We start from the raw sequence: 13,098 nt of genomic DNA on the forward strand, positions 1-13,098 counted from the left end.
ATTAAAATGCATGTGGCTCCATTTGGCAACTGGTTTGGGGCAGGCACAAGGAAGAAGAGAAAAAAGGAGAATATTGTGATGAAAAGTGCTTCTAGAATGGTGAAGTCCGGATAACTGCAAAGCTGTCACTTCATAAAAGCAGTGAGAAAAATGGCAGAAAGAAATTGCCAAAATCAACATTTTCAGAACTCTGGAAATTAATCAGTGGCCTCCAACCATCTGAGGAGCATTTATTCAAGATAAATAGCTGAGTCTTGGTGAGGAATAATGAGCATGAAGACATTTGAATTTGCCGTTTCCATTGCCCTCTCCCCGGTTCTGTGGTGGTCTAGGGAAACATCAGCCTCACAACAATAGTAGGCATGAAAACCAGCAATGTCATGGCCACTCAAGGGGCAGGGAGTATTTGTAGCTCCCCTAAAAGCTCCCATTCCCAAGAGTTCTTAGTATGTTACCTGTTGGGCAAATCCACAGAAAAGTCCCATTCACTGGGATGGTCTTTGGCTCAAAGCTCCCCCAGTGGGAAAAGCTCTATCTCCAGGGCATTTGTTGAAGACGATTAGTGGTCTGACACAGTAAGACCAGTTGGAGCAAACAAGAAGCTGTTCAAAAAACTTCAAAGAAAAATCTAGAAATGAGATGACTAGAAAAGGCTTTGAAAAGATCCAGCACCTTCCTGGAGATCTAGAAGACCTGTCAGAGCTTTTGAATGCCTCTTGTATTTAGCATAGTACTGTGGGTTCTTACCAGGGAAATTAGGTAAGAAACAATACAGAAAAGACATCCAGATTGGAAAGAAGTAAAGCTGTTTCTATTTACAGATGACAAGATTTTGTATGTAGAAAAATCCTTAAATTTTTATTCTACTAAACAATTGTTAGAACTAATGAATAAGTTTAGTGAGGCTGTAGAATTCAAGGTCAATATACAAAATCTATTGTATTTTTATGCACCATTATTGAACAATCAAAAAATAAAATAAAAAATAAATTATATTTACGGAAGAAACAAAAAGAATTAAAACATACTTAGGAATACAATGTAACAAATAATTGAGACACTTGGATACTGCAAACTATAAAACCTTGCTGAAAGAAATTAAAGACGAGTTAATAAATGGAAAGACATCCCATGGTCGTGGATAGGAATGCATTGAATTAGGCAATGGTTCTCAAATTGATCTACAGATTTAATGCCACATCTACCAAAATCCCAGCTGCTTTTTTGCAGAAACTGACAAGCTGATGTTGAGACTTACATGAAAATGCTGGAGACCTAGAATAGCCAAAACATTCTTGAAAAAGAAGAACCAAGTTGAAGGCTTCATATTTCCCAGTTTCACAACATAATACAAAGCTACATTAATCAATGCAGTGTGGTGGTGACATAAGGACAGACACATAGGTAAGTGTAATAGAATTGAATGTCAAGATATAAATCTTTATATTTACTATTCATGGTCAATACATTTTTGGCAATGGTCCCAAAACATTCAATGAGGAAAGAGTAGTCTTTTCAAGAAATGGCACTGGGGTAACTACCATTTGAGGCATTTGAACTTGTCCCATTTCTGTCCCCCTGCCCCAGTTCTGTAGTAGTCTAGGAAAACAACCTCCTAACCATAATAGGTGTGAAAACCAACAGTGTCACAGCCACTCAAGGGGCAATGAGGAACCACATGCAGAAAAACGAAGTTGGACTCCTACCTCACACCATATACAACACATAGTCAGAAATAGTCAGAAATGTAAGAGTTAAAATTATAAAACTGTTAGAAGAAAATAGAACAGTAAATCATCATGACTCTAGATTAAGCAATGATTTCTTGATTATGAAACCAAAAGCGCAAGCAGCAGAGGAAAAAATAGATAAATTGAACTTCATCTTTTACTTAAAAATTTTAAACAACACTATCAAGAAACTGAAAATACAGCCCACAGAATGGGAAAAAAAAGCATTTGCAAATCATGTACCTTGTAAGGATCTTGTATCCAGACTAGGTAAGTAGCCTTAAACTTAATGAGAAAAAGATATCCAGTCTATTATTGATTTATAATCGTTTGGGTATACACCCAGAACTTAAGTATAATAAAAAAAGATAAATAACTCAATTAAAAATGACCAAAGTATTTAAATAGACATTTCTCCAAAAAAGATATACAAATGACTAATAAGCATATGAGAAGCTGCTCAATATCATCAGTCATTAGGAAAATGTAAGTCAAAACCACAGCAAGGTACCACTTCATGCTCACTAGGATGGCTAAATTTAGAGACAGACAATAACAAGTACTTGCAAAGCTGCAGAGAAATTAAAATCATTATACATTGCTGATGGTATTATAAATCATTTAACAGTTCTTCAAAATTGTAAATGGAAGTTACCATATGACTCAACATTTCTACTCCTTGGTATTTATCAAAGAGAAATGAAAACAGATTTCCACAGAAAAACTTACATGCTAATACTCATAGCAGTAGCCAAAATGTGAAAACAACCAAAATATTCATTAATTAATTAATGGATAAATAAAATATATCTACATAATAGAATGACAAGAAAAAGGAATGAAATACTGATATATACTATGATTGGGTGAAAATATTTTGCTAAATCAAAGCAGCCAGTAACAAAAGATCAGTTATAGTATAATTTTATTTATATGCAATGTCCACAATAGGAAAATCCATAGAGAAAGATTAGCATTTGCCAGAGGTTGAGGTAGGGGAGTAGGGACTGCTAATGGCTATAGAATTTCTTTTAGGGATGATGAAAAGGTTCTAAAATGCGATAGTGGTGGTGGTTACATGACTGTGAGTATACTAAAATCCACTTAATTGCACACTTTAAAAAGGTGAATTTTATGATATGTGAACTATATCTGTACAATAAAGCTGTTATTAAATAACTATGATGATAAAAGAGAAAAGACCATTTCCCAACTGATTTTTTTTTATATAATTATCAACTTTGGACAGAGTAAAACACCTAGAAAGGATATGTTTAGTGTATCCATGAGGGTCAAGAAACCCAACATTTGATGCTGTTATCACTGTTCTTGTTATGGTGTGGGGCATAGTTCACTTTCACAGTGAGTGGGGCAGCTCACTAAAGCCGGGGCTCCCTTGCTCTTCTTTATCTCCTCCCATGACACCCTACTCCAGGCACCTGCCATAAAGCCTTGAAAATATAAGGACCTTAATAAGTAATAGGTGAGTAAATTGGCTAACCGGTGAATGAATGCAAATCATTAAAGAGGAATGTGAAGTAGTGGTGTTGATGATGATGATGATGATATGATGATAATGATGGCGATGATGATAATAATGATGATGGTGATGATGTTGCTGATCAAGGTGATGGTAAGATGAGGATGATGATGGTTATGATGATGGTGATGGTGATGGTGATGATTACCATCTTTGTCCCTATTAAAAATGGTGATGGTGATAATAATGATGGTGATGATGATGGTGGTGATGATGGTGGTGATCATGATGATGGTGATGATGGTGATGGTGATGATGGTGGTGATGTGACGATGATGATAGTGGTGATGAGGATGACAATACTGTTGATGATGACAGTGATAAGTAGTAGTAGTATTTCTGTAGAGGCTATCAAGATTAGCTTTGAAAGAACTCTTCAGAGATAAATTCTGAAAGCCATTTATGCAATGGATAAATTGCCAAAATCAGTGTTAACCTTCCAAAGGGTTCTACTGTAAAGCTCAGCTCTCGTACAAAAGTCTATGGCTTTTAAAAATATTTATTAATATTTTTCCAGCTGATATGTAAGGCTTGGCAAAGAGGCTGGGCACGGTGGCTCACGCCTGTAATCCCAGCACTTTGGGAGGCCGAAGACAGTGGATCTCTTGAGGTCAGAAGTTCGAGACCAGCCTGGTCAACATGGTGAAACCCTGTCTCTACTAAATATACAAAAATTAGCCAGGCATGGTGGTGGGTGCCTATAATCCCAGCTCCTCGGGAGGCTGAGGCAGGAGAATTGCTTAAACTCGGGAGGCGGAGGTTGCAGTGAGCCGAGATCATGCCATTGCACTCCAGCCTGGGTAACAAGAACAAAACTTCGTCTCAAAAAAAAAAAATAAATGAATAAATAAAAATTTAAAAAAGAGTTAGCAAATAAGGTGAACACAAAAAAGCGATTTTAAAACCATTTTTCAAATTTTACTACTCTTTGAAATTTATCTGTGTCCTTTCCTTCCCTTAACATTAGTTTTTATATTTTAGAGTAAAGAACTCAGGTGAAGACCATAGCTGGTCCTCCTGTGTCACTGGGTTATGTCTGTCCTTGACTACCAGCAAGGCCTCCTGCTATTGGTTAGATTTCTGATGTACCATACTCTTTTGTCCTGTCCTCTAGTATTTTGGGTCGAGTGAAGGGAAAGTCACTGAGTCTGCTTGTTCCCAAATGTCTCACCTCAAATCTTCTCCTCATTTTCTCTCTCCACCTGCTTTCTCTTCCCCCATTGTCTTTTTCTGTAAGTGAGAAGGGTAGAGAGGACATGGAGCCAGCCCCCTTTTCAAACTCAGAAAACAAGGCTTACCAACACACATAGAGAATATTTTTTAAATAAAAGCCAGCATCAGGATGGGTGGGTGAGAAAGAGGGGTCTACATTAGGGAGAAGATAATCTTTGTCCCTATTAACATTGTCAGTGGCAGTAATTTAATAGGATTCTGTGCTATGTCTGTAGGAAATTCCTGATATTTTTCAGGTATAGAAATGATTGCAATGACACTAAATGTTCTTTAGTGTCACTAAACTTTTGCCTACCTTCAGTACTACATCACTAGAAGATTCACCTCCTTTTCTTCTCCATTGAGTAGACAAGTGACCAAAATCCCAGCATAGCTATGACTGTTTCAATCATTGAAGAAAATTTGCTGGCCACGGGACAAAATTGCAGTAGAAGTGACTTTACGTGGCGATCCAAAAATGAGATAACTGTATTCTTCTCATTCCTAGTGGAAGTCAACTCTGCAGGAAGAGACACTGCTTTTGGGAGGCAAAGTTGGCAGTTGGTTTTCTGATCTTGGTTTGCCATTGAATTACCTATTCCTTGAGGACAAAAAAAGACTTGTGTCCGATGACTGGTCAAGATTCATCATTCCACTGGTCCATTTTAAAGGCTTATCTCTCATGCTATCTATATAACTGACTCCAGGACCATCTCCACCTTTTGGAATATCCTCTGATTACTTCATTTGTTTGTTTGATTTGCATTTAGTTTTTGTAAGAAGAGCACTTGATGGGGTTATTTTCCTCCTGAGCATCTCACAGTGGTGTTGCTTTCCCAGCTCTATCCATCATTGGTTGGTGCTCATGGCTCTGTAATGTCCCTTTGTCTTTTGCACTTTGCAGAGAAGGGTATGGCTGGCTCTACCTATGAGTGCACCAGGGTAGTAAGGCAAGCAGAACAAGAAGCTATTTGCATCTGTTTTCTCATGAGGTAGCTCAGCCCAGCAACCCGCTAACAACTTCCCCATAGTTACTATTCCTCTTTCCTGGCCATTTGCTACCCTAAGGCCAGCAAATCTTTTAAATATGAAAATCTTATCATGTCATTCTCCTGATTTAATTCATTAATGGCTTTTCATTTCCTTTAGGACAAAACTAAAAATCCTTAGCCTGGACAACTAAGTTCTTCATGATCCTGGCCTAGGCTAGCTCTCCAGCTCCATCTCAAGTCATCACTCTCCATTGTCTAGGAATGCAGGCTTCCTTCTTCTCCAAAGGGAGGGAGCTCCCTTCCATCTCTGAGTGTCTGAGCCATGGCAGTTGCCATTGCCTCTTCTGCTAGCACTCTGTCCTCCAACTCCTGGCTTGGCTCACTGTCCAGGTCTCAGTTAACTGCCACTGCCTCAGGAAAATTTTCCGTGGCCTCCCACACTGGGTGCCACAGTAACACATTGATCATAAACCTCTGCTTTTTCTTCAAAGTCCTTGTCAAAGGTCTAGTTAAATATTAAATAAATACTAATAAAAATATGTTTTCTTAACATAAATGTGAATTCCATGATGCCAGACTATGTCTCATTCCTAACAGCATCTCTAGCGCTGGGTACAGTGGTGTTCAACAAGCATTTTTTGAGTGAATGACTGAATAAATGTTTTTTCTTTGTCCTTCTCCATAAGCTCTAAGAATCATTTGTGCTGGGATTGTGTCTTAATATTCTCATCTCTATGCATGGCATTTTTCCCAGAGCTGTTGGCTGACGACTGGTCAAATCCAAGACCTTGATCTCATTAGCACTGTCCTCCCACCAGCTCCCAGTCGTCCTAGAAGTGCTTAGAGGTGGAGGCACAGCCAGTGCCAATTCCAAGATTTCTCGAAGAAGTCTTAGGAGGGTAATACTTTCCTCACTGTATATTTGCTATATAGAGCTAGCTCTACCCAGTGGGACAGTGGCAAATCCTTTTGGTTGCCTAACCAACAGCTCTTCCCCACTTCTTTCCTGTTGGCAGGGACTATGTTTATTTGGGTACCCAGGTCTCCAGCATGATTTTTAATTGGGTGAAATTATCCCAGCTGCAGAGGAAAACCCCAGGTGATATGAACAAATAGTTCTCAAAATGTAATCTGTAGAATACCAGGGATCTCAGGGCCCTTTCGGGGAGCCCTTGATGTCAAAACTATTTTCATGATAATACTAAGAAATTGTTTGCTTTTTTTTCATGTTGACATTTGCTCTGAAGGTAAAAAAGCAGCGGTGAGTAAAATTTCTGGTGCCTTGGCACCGATCAAGGCAGGGGCGCCAAACTATACTAACAGACATTTCATTCTTCACTGCCATACTCACAGTTAAAAAGTTTCAGTTTTATTTGAGAATATCTTTGATGAAATAGCAAAAACTATAATTATTATTAAATCTTGCCTCTTGAGTACACGTCATTTAATTATTCTGAGTGAAGAATGAGAAGTACAAAAAAAATCATTTCTGCTGCATACCAAAGTAAAATGCATATTGACATCTCAAGGAAAAGCCCTTGGGCAATGGTTTATGTTGTAAACTGAACTAGCTGGCTTTTATCACGGAACACTATTTTACTTTATAGAATGTCTGACCAATTATGGCTATTCAGATTATGGTATTTGGCATTTTTTTTTCAAAAATGAAGAAAGGAAAATGGTTAGTAGTATTTCTTGCCAGTGATAGAATTTAAGTTTTAAAGCAAAATTGTAATTTTTAGAAAAAATTGTATTTGCCACTCTGAGCTCAATAGCTCTGCAACATCTTAAGAACTTCTGATGAGATGGGTGAATATATTAACAAATATGATTTTTCAATATTGTGTAACAAGAAATGTCAATAAAGAAATATCTGCATAATTCATTGAACCACCATATTGCCAAACAATCAATGCACGGTGTTACAAAAACATACCTGGGTAAAAATTATTTTAAAGAGCAAAGTCGATCAATAGATTTCAATGTAACGGAATATAAAAGTTCTTTGATATGGCCTCAGATTCTACACTGTATCTAATCTTTGAAAAGCTACCCGTTGTAAAGTTTTAGTGTAGTATCAAAGAAGAATGTTCACAATTGTCCAAAAGTATTATTAAAATATTCCTCCTTTTTGGAACTACATACCTGTGTGAGGCCATATTTTTTCATGTACTTTAACCATGCAACATATTATAGCATATTGGATGCAAAAGAAGTTATGAGAAATCAGCTGTCTCTATTCAACCAGACATTAAAGAGAGTTACACAAGTAAAAAAGAATACTAGTCATCTCATCATTTTTTTCATGTTGGAACACATAGTTATTTTTCATAACTGTATGCTCTTTGTATTAATATATGATAAGTTTATTTTTTACAAATGAATTTTTTTTAAATTTTTTTGGTTTTAATTTCTAATGGGGTAAATTGGCTGGGTGTGGTTGTTCATACCTGTAATCCTAGCAATTTGGGAGGCCAAGGCAGGCAGATCACCTGAGGTCAGGAGTTTGTGACCAGTCTGGCCAACATGGTGAAACCCCATCTGTACTAAAAATACAAAAATTAGCTGGGCAAGGTGGCGTGTGCCTGTAATCCCAGCTACTAGGGAGGCTGAAGCAGGAGAATCACTTTAACCCCGGGAGGTGGAGGTTGCAGTGAGCCGAGATCATGCCACTGCACTCCAGCCTGGGTGACAGAGAGAGACTCCACCTCAAAAAAAAAAAATTCTAATGGGGTAAACATATGTATAAATAATATATAATATAAATATTTATTATATAATATATATAAATATATAACAAATATATGTACTTTTATTATAGGTTTATTATAGATTTAGGGAGTACAAGTGCAGTTTCGTTACACGTGTATATTGCGTAGTGGCGAAGTCTGGGCTTTTAGTGCAGCCATCACTAGTGAAGCCATCACCCAAATAGTATACATGGTACCCATTAAGTAATTTCTCATTCCTCACCCCTCTTCCACCCTCCTACCTTCTGAGTATCCAATGTCTACCGTTTAATGGAGTAAATACTGATAGACATAATTTACATAAACAAAAGCTTGATAATATCTGGTCAGGGCCAATAATTGTGGCTCTATTTATTAACGGTGATTGCTTTAGGCATAGGCCTGAAATGAGACGCAGTAAGGAGTTCTGCTAGGCGGAAAGATTACTTTTATAGTGACACACGAGAAAGAGATGGTCTCTTTTCGTCCACTAGCCATCACTGGGTTGGCATGTGACAGCTAGAATTGTGGCAGTCTTCTTATATGACCACAAGCTGACACAAAGAAGGTAGTGAAGTGAAAGAATGAAAGTAACGTGGGACTTGGTCAACATTGCTGCACTGCAGGATTAACCAGCCCTGGAGCCATCTTGTCCCTAGAAGTTTTGTTACTTGTGATAACAGGGTTCCCCTCTTGCTTAAGCTGTTCGCGTAGTTTCCCTTAATAGCCAAGAGCATTCTGATACAGGAATTTGTTCCTAAACTTTAAACTTATAAAGTAACTCACAACCAGAATAAAGAGTCTTTTTTTTTTTCCTTTGACTTTTTTCAGTATGGAGCTCAAATTCATATCAGCCTCCAAGATCATTAGTGCTCTATGCCCAATCTCTTGGTTTTATATATTGCAGTTCATATGTGGGTATATGGGTTTTCCTCCTCCTAGCCCTTCCCAACATCCAAACCAGCAGAAAAATAAATAGCCATATAAAAGAGGTGAATGTTATAGACAACAAAAAACTGCCGGGATCTATGCTGCACTTCCCCCAAAGAGTCTTTTCAGTCTATTAGGCACATAATGCATGTTTTAAAAAAGAACCAGTTGTAAATACATATTTGTTCAGATGGACTGCAGCACAACAGAGAATCTCCCGGGGAGAGAGGATGTATTTTACAACCTGCCAAAAAAGATCCTGCGAAAAGTAAAATAAGGACAAACGGAAAGGTGGAGAACCCCTCTGCCCCCAGAAGGCTGATGGAAGCACAGTCCCTCCGCAGTGTTGTTATGGTTGGCCTGACATTCTGATGCCCGGATCTCAGAGGCAGATCTAAGAGCCACTTGTCTCCTTGATGCCTGAGAACCATTCAGCCCAAATGTGGGATTCCAGGAAGGATGATGGAGTGAGTATTCAAGTGAAAGCAGCTCCAGGCAATGTTCTTGAGCCCCAGGAGGGGGCTAATTCCTCTGGTGAAGCTGGAATGGGCTTTTTTTGGCTGTGGGGAAATGAACAGATGTGAAGAACCTCAACTCATCTGGGGTTGGTTCCAGTTGCCTCCATCAAACTTAAAGTAGCTCAGGACCTACTTTTTGTGTCTGAGTGAGGTGTCCTTATGCCAGACTACTGTCTATTACCACTGCTTTAAATAATAGCTATAGCCAGGACCCCTAGCGCCTTACACTGGAACATGCCTAGGAAGTGGCATTAGCTCAATAATTAGTCCCATTCAGGAGAGAACCTTGTGGCAGAAGCAGAGTGTCTAGTGCTGAATGTGAGCCCCTCGAAGTGGGGGGACTTTCTCCTGTCTTTACTTTGTGGATATACTATGCCCCTTCCCTTCTGCATTTTGCCAGGATTCATGAGCTTTGGGGTATCATTGGAATCTCCCTAAGAGTAATAACTTAGTTAAAGATGTACATTTCCTATGGAGTCAGGATGAATGTGACTGCAGTTGGTCCCAATAAGTGATGATGCTAAGGTTGTTCACCTGGTGAAAGTGGTGACTGCCAAGTCTCTCCCTTGAGGAGGTTCCTTCTGCTTTTTGTGATCAGTGAATAGTCTGTGGGTTGATACTTGGACACCATGTAAATATCCTGTTCCCCAACGATCTTTCGACTAATGGTGTTTGGACCTTCCGTAACTGAGTCAATTATTACATTTTTGGTTGCAATATGGTGATTTTTCTAATTCAGTCATTACTTCTACAGTTATTAGCTTATGTTGATAAGGAACTAAGAATCTATCTCCATAAATTTGTGGATTATTTTTCTGTCAGTATGCTATAATCGATTAGCATCACTATTCTTTCTGACATTAAGATTGCCTTCAGTTTGACCAGGGAGATCTCCTTCAGCTTTGAGCACCTCCTTATTTTCTGTTCCAAGATCAGCTTGTCTATTCCTGCCTCGGCCTGGAAATGAGTCATTGCTCCAAGGATCCTTGTTTCCTTCCAGTGGGGAGTGGCATTTAGAAACCACAATCTGGGTACTGGAAGGGCTCATTGCTACTGGAGGGTCATCGTTCCTAGGACATTTCAGTCAGAAGAACTAGAAAATGTAATGTTTCTTTTTTAAATTAATTAATTAATTTTTTTTTTTGAGATGAAATCTTGCTCTGTCACCCAGGCTGGAGTGCAGTGGTGCTATCTTGGCTCACTGCAACCTCTGCCTCCCGGGTTCAAGTGATTCTCCTGCCTCAGCCTCCTGAGTAGCCAGCATTACAGGTGCATGCCACCACACCTGGCTAATTTTTGTATTTTTAGTAGAGATGGGGTTTCACCATGTTGGCCAGGCTGGTGTCAAGCTCCTGACCTCAAGTGATCAGCCTGCCTCAGCCTCCCAAAGTGCTAGGATTACAGGTGCCAGCCACTGCGCCTGGCCCCATTTTATTTCTTTCTTTAGCAAAATCGTGAATTCATAATAAGCCCTCCAGATTACTTCTAATAACATAGGCGTTTTCCACACTTCTTCTAGTCTATATTTGTATCTCCTTTCTCTCTTAAGGAAAGTTCTAGTTTCCAATAACACTAATATATTTACTTATTTGCTCTGTGCTACAGTACACATACAATAATTTCAGATTTACTAATCGTTGATGCCACAATCAACACAATCTTGCAAACTAAAGTTTAAGACAGCTTTGCCTTGTGGTCAGTAGTTGTCTTACCAATATGTTGAACGTAACTCCATCCATGAGTAAATATCAAAAAAGTCTAGATTTGATAATGTTGCAGGGGACAACTGGCTTGGATTCTTCAACAAAATCAATATTATGGATGTAAGAAGAAGAAAAAAGGTAAGGGAAATGGTGTAAGTTACAGGAGACAAAAGAGACATGGTGACCAATTGCAATGTCAAATCCTTGGTTGGATCATGGGGAGAAAATTCCCCAAAGGACAAACAGGTCAATATAATCATGGATTGTATATTACATAATGTTAATGTATTGATACTAAATGTGTTGGGTGTGGTAATGGGACTGTGCTATAAGTTGCATTTATGGATCAGGGCTGCATTTGGTGACAATTCCGAGTCAACAATAATGCTTATTGTTTTCCTTTTCTTCCTTTTAAAGACACAACTCATGAGAAATTAAAACAAATACATAATTTCAAGTTTATTGATAGCTGATAGGTACATACTTTTGATGTTTTATCTTAAACTACATTTAATCTACTTCTTAACCCATTCACTAATTTTATTGACTACATTTTATTTCTAGAGCTTTATCAATTTGATTCTTTTTAAAACGTCTTTATGTTCTATTTTCAAAGTATCTTGCCTTGCCTCCACCCCAGGAGTTTAATTCTTTTTAAAAAATGTCTTAAGTGTTGAAGATCACTTAAACAAATCTACTTTATCTATTACTCTTTAAATTGACATTCCATTATCTCAACTTTGAGGCTCTAGTCCACCTATTCATTGTTTCCAAGGATACTCCTTTCTAATCTGTGCTTTCTGGTCTGCTTGGTAATTTTTGATTGAGAGTTCATTGTCATTGTCAGTGTGTTTTTCTTTTTTTCTCATGAGAAGCCCAGGTGGACAGTGTTATCAAGTTATTCTCACAGAGGTTTTATGTCCTTGGCTTCTTCCATTGTCTAGGGCCATCACTAGCTCAAGGCAAGTCTTTTATTAATTTTGGAGGGCTTAGAGTTTTCTGGATCCTCCAGAGATTGAAAATTTAAACTCCAAACAGTCTTAGGCTAGGGTTTTGAATTCTCAAGCAAGCATTTAGACCCAAACCAATGAGTAAGCTCCTGTCTCCTTTCCCCATGATGGTCCATAGTTTTTTTTTTTTGTTTGTTTGTTTTCTTTTTTCACAGAGCCTTCCTTTTAACTGAGAGTGTAGCTTTTTAAGGATCCCGTCTTCAAATAGAGATTATGGTCCATCTCCTCTCCATACCAGCGTAAGGCCTCATCTTTAGTCTCTACATAGCCTTTAAAACTCCAGCCCTGGGGATTGCCCCAAGGAATACTATTATGGGTTGAATTATGTCCCCTTAAAATTAAATATGTTTCAGTCCTAACCCCAGTACCTCAACAACATAAGATCAAAATGTGACCTTATATGGAAACAGGGTCTTGACAAAGGAAATCAAGTTGAAATAAGATCATTAGGGTGGGCCTTAATCCAATATGACTGATGTCCTTATAGAAAGAAAAAATTTGGACACAGAGATAGACATGCATAGAGGGAGGAGAACTTGAAAACACACAGGGAGAGTGTCATATGAAGACAGAGGATGGAGTGATGTGTTTACAAGCCGAAGAATGCCAAGGCTAGGAGAAGCTAGGAGAGAGTCGAGGCACGGTTCTTTCCTTGCACCTTCAGAGGGAGCCTGGCCCTGCGGACTCCCTGTTTCCCACCTCCTGTCCTCTGGACCTGTGAGGTGATACATTTT

The sequence above is a fragment of the Gorilla gorilla genome, chromosome 20 (assembly GCF_029281585.2).
Source record: "Gorilla gorilla gorilla isolate KB3781 chromosome 20, NHGRI_mGorGor1-v2.1_pri, whole genome shotgun sequence".
NCBI lineage: Eukaryota > Metazoa > Chordata > Mammalia > Primates > Hominidae > Gorilla > Gorilla gorilla.